Raw genomic sequence first — 9,484 nt, forward strand, 5'->3', positions numbered from 1 at the left:
CGCAGCCAGGACCGGTCGGGCCGACGGACGGACCGACAGGACGGACCGACGGATGGACGGTGGACTGGATACGACGGACGGACCGCATGGATGGACCCAAGCTAGCCAAGTTGGGCGCGCTAGCGCGCGCTGGGGCCTGGGCCTGGGCCAAGGCTGGGGCCGGGGCCTGGAGGAGGGAGGGGCCGGCGGGGAGGGGATGGGGGAGACACCTCCCCTCCCTCCCCTCGGCAGGGACGGGTGGGGGGAGAGAGACCCGGCGGCGACGATTGGAGGGCCGGACGCTGAATTATGCAGCAGGGAAGCGGCCTGGGAGAGGCTGGGAAGTTGGGGGAGAAAGTTTGGAGGAGGGACGAGGGAAGAGGAGGGAGGGACGGAGACGGGGGAGAGGGACAGAGACCGAGAGAGGGGAGGGAGAGACGAAACGGGGATCCGGAGCGCGGCTCAGTGCCGAGACCGCGGGCTGGGGAGTCGGAGGACCTGGGTTCTAATCCCGCCTCCCACACGTAATCACAACGATGATGGTATTCGTTAAGCGCTTACTGTGTGCCAAGCACTGTTCCCTTAATAATGATAATGATGGCATATGTCTCGCTCTCGCTGTGTGCCGAGCACTCTTCTAAGCGCTGGGGAGGATGCAAGATAATCAGATATCCCACGTGAGGGTCGCAGTCTTAATCCCCATTTGACAGATGAGGGAACTGAGGCCCAGAGAAGTGAAGTGACTTGCCCAAAGTCACCCAGCTGACAAGGGGCGGAGCCGGGATTTGAACCCATGACCTCTGACTCTCCAGCCCGAGCTCTTTCCACTGAGCCACGCTGTTGTGTGTCCTTGGGCAAGCCATTTCACTTCCCGGTGCCTCGGTTCCCTCATCTGTAAAACGGGGATAAAGACTGTGAGCCCCATGCGGGGCGACTCGGTGACCTTTTATCTACCCCAGCGCTTGGAACAGTGCTTGGCACACAGTAGGCGCTGAACAAACACCATAATTACGATTGCCTCGTTACTTGTCTTGATGCCTGTCTCCTCCCTCCTAAGACTGTGAGCCCCTTCGTTGGGCGGGGATTGTCTCTGTTGCTGAATTGTACTTTCCAAGCGTTTAGCCCAGTGCTCTGCACAGAGTAAGCGCTCAATAAATATGATTGATAGGATGTGGAGAGCGAGCCACAGGACACGAATACAGAAACCCACAATTCGCATAAAGAAGCACATGGGGAGACAAGAAGACATCGCTTAAATGCACCCGCACATACACACCCCTACGGGAAGCGGTCGCCTAAATACCCACCCTCCTATAATAATAACAATTATGATGGCATTTGTTAAGCGCTTACCCTGTGCCAAGCGCTGTTCTAAGCGCTGGGGGTGGGGGGTACCAGGTAATCATGTTGTCCCACGTGAGGCTCCCGGTCTTAATCCCCACTTTACAGATGAGGTAACTGAGGCCCAGAGAAGTGAAGTGACTTGCCCAAGGTCACACAGCTAAGTGGTGGAGGCGGAATTGGAACCCAAGACCTCTGACTCCCAAGCCCGGGCTCTTGCCACTGAGCCACGCTGCTTCTCTAACGCATGTACACCCGGGCTCCGACCCAGACAGACACACACACCCCGATTCTCACACACCCACCGGGGCAAGAACACCAGGAGACACAGTTGTAAATCATAAATATACTGGCAGGCACACAAGCGCACACACACACACTTTCATTCATTCAATCTTACTTATTGAGCGCTTACTGGGTGCAGAGCACCGGACTAAACGCTTGGGAAAGGACAATACAACAATAAACAGACACATTCCCTGCCCACAACGACCTCGCAGTCTTCTTTTGTTGTCTGTCTCCTCCTTTTAGACTGTGAACCCGCCGTTGGGCAGGGGTTGTCTCTTTCTGTTGCCGAATTGTACATTCCAAACGTTTAGTACAGTGCTGTGCGCATGGTAAGCGCTCAATAAATACGACTGAATGAATGGGAGGGGAGACAGACATCAATACAAATAAACAGACATCGATATAAATAAAGAGTCGACAAGTAACGTGAAGACCGAGGACTCAGACTGATAATACTAATGATGGTATTTGTTATTATTAATAATGATGATGGTATTTGTTTAGCGCCTTCTATGTGCTGAGCACTGTTCTAAGCGCTGGGGTAGGTACAAGGTAATCAGGTTGTTCTACGAGGGGCTCACAGTCTTCATCCCCATTTTACAGGTGAAGTAACCGAAGCCCAGAGAAGTCAAGTGACTTGCCCAAAGTCACACAGCCTGCTAAGTGGCGGAGGCAGGATTAGAACCCACAACCTCTGACTCCCAAACCCGTGCTCTTTCCACTAAGCCACGGGTTTACTATGTGCCAACCACTGTACTAAGCATTGATCGTTCCATGCAGGTCTAAAAATAAGCCAGACAGGTGGAGACACAGACATACACACACACACACACACACACACACACGGGATTAGCCCAGCGCAACACACAGCCCACGCCACATTATTTTTGTCCATATCCGTAATTTATTTATTTATATTGATGTCTGTCTCCCCCTCTAGATTGTCACCTCATTGTTGGCAGGGACCGTGTCTACCAACTCTGTTTTATTGTACTGTATTTATTAGAGAGTCAGCTTGGCTTAGTGGAAAGATCACAGGCTTGGGAGCCAGAGGATGTGGGTTCTAATTCAGGCTCCGCCCTTGACTGCTGTGTGACCTTGGGCAAGACACTTAACTTCTCTGGGCCTTAGCTACCTCATCTGTAAAATGGGGATTGAGACTGTGAGCCCCATGTGGGACAACCTGATTACCTTGTCTCTACCCAGTGCTTAGAACAGTGCTGGGCACATAGTAAGCACTAACAAATACCATAATTCTTATTACTCTCCCAAGCTCTGAGTATGGTTTGCCACTGGGAGAAGCAGCGTGGCTCAGTGGAAAGAGCCTGGGCTTTGGAGTCAAAGGTCATGGGTTCGAATCCCAGCTCTGCCACTTGTCAGCTGTGTGACTGGGCAAGTCACTTAACTTCTCTGGGCCTCAGTTACCTCATCTGTCAAATGGGGATTAAGACTGTGAGCTCCACGTGGGACAACCCTGATCCCCTGTGTCTACCCCAGCGCTTAGAACAGTGCTCTGCACATAGTAAGCACTTAGCAAATACCAACATTATTATACACAGTAAGCGCTCAATAAATACCGCCGATTGATCTGTCTGACGAAACTCTCATCTCCTTTAATGTCACAAGCATCTCAGGTCTCAGCTCCTCATTTCCGCTCATGTCTCTTTCTCCAGACCCTCCCAGACTATTAGTCAGTCAAATCAATTCATGGCATTTATTGAAATGTCTGCTGAGGGCAGAGCACTGTGCTACGCACTAGGGAGGGTACACCAGAGGCAAGACATAGGGAACAGATGGTGAGCGCTTTGTGGGCAGGGAATCGCCTGCTAATTCTGCTATACTGTCCTTTCCCGAGCGCTTAGTAGATTGCTGTGCACACGGTAAGCTCACAATAAATAACATCATTAATTGATATGTTCTAGGGGGCAGATAAAGTATTTATAAACAGTAGAAGAAGGGAAAATAAGGGGCTGATAATGAGAGGAAGGTAGGAGGATGAAATGGCAGACTAAATACCTGAATATACAGAGAAATATACATCTGTACAAAGGTTAAAATAGCTAAATATTTTATCAGGCGAGACGGTTTTTTGGAGTAGAGGAAGGGGGAGGCCGGGACAGAATCTGGCTTGTCGTCAAATCAATCAATCAATGGTTTTTATTGAGCTCTTACTATAAGATAATTATAGTATTATAGTAATAGGTAATAACCGTATTTGTTAAGCGCTTACTATGTGCCGAGCACTGTTCTAAGCGCTGGGGTCGATCAGCTTGTCCCACGAAGGGTTCACAAATGTAAAATCCCCATTTTACACATGAGGTAATGGAGGCCCAGAGAGGTGAAGTGACTTACCCAAGGCACACAGCGGACAAGTGGCGGAGGCGGGATTAGAACCCATGTGCAGATCACTGTACTAAGCGCTTGGGAGAATCCAAGAGAACAAGTAGACACGATCCCCTTACAGCGCTTAGCACGGTGCCTGGCACGTAGTAAGCGCTTAACAAATACCATCATCATTATTCATCTTGTAGACTTGTAGTTTATAACACTAATCTTGTAGTCTTGCAGACTGTGAGCCCGTTGTTGGATAGCGATTGTCACTCTCTGTTGCCGAATTGGACTTTCCAAGCGCTTAGGACAGTGCTGTGCACACAGTAAGCGCTCAATAAACGATTGAATGCATGAATGAATTTATCGAGCATTTACTATGTGCAGAGTGCTGGACTGACCCGATTTGCTTGCATCCACATCAGCGCTTCGTACAGAGCCTGGCACATAGCAAGCGCTTAACAAATACCATCATCATTATTTATCGAGCGCTTATTATGTGCGGAGGGCTGTACTGAGCGCTCGGGAGAGTCCACTGCAAGAGAATTAGCGGACACGCTCCCTGCCCACGACCAGCTGACAGTCTAGAAGGTGAGACGTTCGGCAGGAGGAAGGGATTCGACCCCCCCCCCCCCACCCCGGGCGTCCCCAATCTTATCATTCCCCAGTAGTGGGGACCCGCACCCCTCTCCCGCCCCCTCCCCCTTTCTCCAGACCCCCGGGGCGTCGCCCAAGCGGCTGGCTCTGTCCTTCCTGAGGTTGTTTCCTGTCTGGCTCCAGGCCCCCCCGGACCTGCTTGGGAGGGGCTCTTCCTTTCTCTCCTCTCCTCCAAGCCCCCTCCCCCAATCCACCCTGCCTGCTAGGGAAGGGGGCCTGGAAAGGAGAGGGTGACCCCCCTAATCCACCCTGCCTGCTAGGGGAGGGGACCTGGAGAAGAGAGGGTGACCCCCCCAATCCACCCTGCCTGCTAGGGGAGGGGGCCTGGAGGGGAGAGGGTGACCCCTCCCCCAATTCACCCTGCCTACCTGGGGGAGGGGTTCTGGAAGGGAGAGGGTGACCCCCCATCCACCCTGCCTGCTAGGGGGAGGGATCTGGAGAGGAAAGGGTGATCCCCTCAATCCACACTGCCTGCTAGGGGAGGGGGCCTGGAGAGGAGAGGGTGACCCCTCCAACCACCCTGCCTGCCTGGGGGAGGGGGCCTGGAGAGGAGAGTGTACCCCCTTCATTCCCCGGGAGTGGGGGGCAGGAGACTGTGAGCCCCTCTCTGTCCAATCCAATATGCTTGTTCCCCCTCAAGCGCTTAATACAGTGCCTGGCACTTAGTCAATGCCATCATCATTATTAACATTATTAGGGCAGAGTGGGCAGGAGGGTGGGTAGGGGAAGACCAAGAGGAAGAATGAGGGGGGCAGAGCCATGACGGTGTTGGGGGGGCAGATGGGTGGGAGGGGGCAGAGCTGCTGCCTATCAGTGTTGGAGGAGCTGATCAGAGGGAGCTGGGGCGATGAGGCGGGGCAGGGGAGGGTATTTGAGAAACGCTCCAAGGTCAGACTCCTCCCCGATAGAGGGGCCCGGGGCCCGGAGAAGCAGCGTGACTTAGTGGCTAGGGAGTCAGAGGGTCCTGAGTTCAAATTCCAGCTCCGCCACATGTAGGCTGGGTCATCTGGCGCAAGTCACTTCATTTCTCTGGGCTTCATCTGTAAAATGGGGATTAAGAGTGTGGGCCCCATGTGGGAGGGGAACTGTGTCCAGCCTGATTAACTTGTACCTACTCCTGCACTTAGGACAGTGCTTGGCTCATAATAGGTGCTTAATACCACAATTATTATTATTATAACTCTCAGACTCAGCCCCCCCGGGGCAGGGGGCCCTGCCCAACCCCCTGCCCAAATCTGAAGTCTGTCCTACGGCCCAGAGGGCAGGAAGCAGCCAGCTCTGCTGGAGTCCGTGGGAGCTTGGGGTCCCACTGCATCAAACAGAAACTCCTCACCAGTGGCTTTAGAGCCCGCCATCCCCTCGCTCCCTCCTACCTCACCTCGCTGCTCTCCTACTCCAACGGCTATTGATTGATTGATTTCCCTATACGTCCAATTCCTATTCCTCTCTCTTCTTCCTTCAACCCCCCTCCCCACCGCACCCCCCCTACTCCCACACTTGATAGCTGCTCTTTTAACCCGGAGAAAAATGGAGAGCCAGAGAATCAGAGATCCAGACCCAGAGCCAGGAAGGCAAGGATGGGAAACAGGGGAGGGGGATTAAGGGGTTGGGTTGAGGAGGGGGGATAGGGGATGGTAACCCTCACCCCTGTGCCCCATTCCCTGCCTGCAGCCAAGGAGCAGCGTAGGCCTAGTGGAACGAGTCCGGGGCGTGGGAGTCAGAGGACCTGGGTTCTAATCCTACCTCTGCCACTTGTCCACTGGGTGAATTTAGGCAAGTCACTTCACTGCTCAGGGCCTCGGTTACCTCATCTGTAAAATGAGGACTGACTGGGAGTCCCATGTGGGACGTTGACTGTGTCCAACCTGATTAGCTTGTATCCACCCCAGCACTTAGTTGAGTGCCTGGCATATAGTAAGCATTTAGCAAATGCCATAAAAAAACCTCCGTCTTTCCCCTGTCCTCCAATATCACGCATTCCCTCATGAGAGGATTCCTTTAGGATCATCAGTCTTTCTCCTTTTACCTGTAATAAGGGTCACCTCTGGATAGAGCTCAGGCCTGGGAGTCAGAAGGACCCGGGTTCTCATCCCGGCTCTGCCACTCGTCTGCTGTGTGACCTTAGGCTAGTCACCTCACTTCTTTGGGTCTCAGTTCCCTCGTCTGTAAAATGGGAATTGAAACGGTGAGGTCCACGTGGGACAAGGACCATGTCCAACCCGATTTGCTTGTATCCACCTCAGTGCTTAGTACAATGCCTGGCACATAATAATCATTTAACAAGTGCCACAATTATTATTATTTTTCCTCTCAGCTCCCTTTCAGGGTCACTATATTTCCCCCCTCCCTCCACTTCCCTAGTAATGGGAACTGTGGTACTCCTTAAGAGCACACTGTGTGCCAAGCACTGTACTAAGTGTTGGGAGTAGATATAAGATAATCAAGTCTGGCAAAGTCCTGGTGGAGCTAGCAGTCTAAAAGGGGAAGGAGAACATGTATTTTAATTCCTTCTTCGCAGGTGAGGAGACAGGCTGAGAGATGACTTGCTCGAGGTCACACGTCGAGTCAGAACCCAGGTACTTGGCTCTTGTGCCCTTTTTTTTTAATGGTATTTGTTAAGTGCTTACTATGTGCCAGTCACTGTACTAAGCACGGGGAGGGCTAGTCAAGCTAATCAGGTTGGACACACTCCATGCTCCACATGGGGCTCACGTTCTTAATCCCCATTATACAGAAGAGATTACTGAGGCCCACAGAGGTGAAGTCACCTGCCCAAGGTCACCCAGCAGACAAGTGGTGGATCCGGAATGAGAATCCAGGTCCTCTGCCTCCCAGGCCCGGGCTCTACCCACTACGCCACGCCTGTAAGCTGCAGGGAGGGAGCGCTGGGACTCTGTGAAGTAACCCAGGCCGCGTTTGGAGGCGTCTGGAGCTGGGGAGGAGCCCCAAGGCCCATGGCAACAGAGAGACTCCTTTCTAGACTGTCAGCTCCTCGTGGGCAGGAATGTGTCTGTTTGTTGTTCTAGTGTCCTCTCCCAAGTGCTTAGTCCAGTGCTCTGCACACAGTAAGCGCTCAATAAATGCGATTGAATGAAGAAGGTGGGGCGGTGGGAGAGCTGGTGGGTGGGGGGCGTCAGAGAGGAGGGGAGGGCTCCAGGTGAGAGGAGGGGCTTGGAGAGGAGCGGGGTGGGGACTGGGAAAGCTGGACGGGCCTCTATTGTCCAGCCGGAGAGGACCCTTTGTTTCTCCTCTTCCCCTGCTAGCCGGACAGGATGCATGTGCTGCCCTCTCCCCACCCCCACCCCCTGACGGGACCCCCGCCCCCAACCACAGACACACACACACACACACTCCCTTCACCCCCCTTTCCCTGCCATTGTGTCCTGGGCAGCAGTGGAGGATGGAAAGGGGGAGCCAGGGACCCCGGGGGGATAAGACAGGAAAATGCCTGGGTTCTGGAGAGGGCCCGAGGTTTGGGGGCGGGACGGGGGGGGGGGGTGTCGGTCTGGACGCCAGGGTCCCACCGAGAGAGCCGGGGCCAGCTGGGCCGGCCGGTGGCCACCTCGGTTCCTCCCACTGGACTGTGAGCTCGTTGTGGACAGGGCCTCGTCTCGCTTTATTCCTGCACTGTACTTCCCCGAGGGCTTAGTCCGGGGCTCTGCACCCAGTAAGGGCTCGATCAGTGGATGGAATGAATGAACGAAGGGAGAGGGCCGGAGCCGGGCGGGCTCCGAAATCCTGGGAGGGGAGGCTGGAGGCTGGAGGCTAGGACGCCGGGCTTCTGGCCCGGCCGGCTGAGCTCTGCGGGCCAGTTCTCCTCCGGTCCGGCCCCGCTCGGGGCCCGGGGCCCGGGGCCGGGGAGGGGCAGGAAGCGCCGGCTGGGTGGAGACCGGAGGGAGAGGGCACCGGGTCGGGGCCGGGGCCGGAGCGCATGACGCAGTGTCCTTGGCTGCTCGTCCGGGAGCCCCGGGGACAGGCAGCTCTCTCCTGAAGCCCGACATGCCCCCCCCCCAACACACACCCCGGGAGCTCAGGCTTGACCTCGCCCCCAGCCCCATTCGCCGGACCACCACGGGACCGGACGGGGCAGGGTGGTGCTCAGGGCAGCGCGCAGGGTAGCGCGCGGGGCCACAGAGCCTCCACCCTCCTCTGCCCCCGGGGCCTGGGCTCCTTCCCCTCCTCCTCACGGGGGTCCTGGGGCTTCCATCCCCCCACTCTTCGGGGTCCTGGGGCTTCCATCCCCCCACTATCCGAGGTCCTGGGGCTCGCATCTCCCCACTCTCTGGATCCTGGGGTCTTTCCCGTCCCCCCACGGGGGTCCTGGGACTTCCATCCTCCCACTCTCCGGGTCCTGGGTTCCTTTCCCTCCCCCCACGGGGGTCCTGGGCCTTCCATCCTCTCGTCCTGAGGCTCCCTCCCCACTCTCCGGGGTCCTGGGCTTCCATCCCCCCACTCTCCGGGGTCCTGGGGCTCCATCCCCCCACTCTCCGGGGTCCTGGGGCTCCCATCCCCCCACTTCTGGATCCTGGAGTCCTTCCCCTCCCCCACGGGGGTCCTGGGGCTTCCATCCCCCGCACTCTCTCAGAGGTCCTGGGGCTCTGCGTCCCCCCACTCTCCGGAGTCGTGGGGCTTCCATCCCCCACTCTCCGGGGTCCTGAGGTTCCTTCACCCCCGGCCCCCGCGGATGGGTCAATCAGTGGTACTCGCTGAGCGATTTTTATGTTCTGAGCACTGCTCCTAAGAGCGCTTGGAGAGAACACTACAGCAGATCCTGGGGCTCTCTTCCCCTCCCCGGGACCAGGCGTCCGGCCTCCCCGGCCTCCCCGCCCCCGGCCCATATCGCTCGGGTCAGCGGTTTCTGAGGAAAGGCCCCGGTCCGGCCCGGCCCGGC

This window comes from Ornithorhynchus anatinus, chromosome X5 (genome assembly GCF_004115215.2).
Source record: "Ornithorhynchus anatinus isolate Pmale09 chromosome X5, mOrnAna1.pri.v4, whole genome shotgun sequence".
NCBI lineage: Eukaryota > Metazoa > Chordata > Mammalia > Monotremata > Ornithorhynchidae > Ornithorhynchus > Ornithorhynchus anatinus.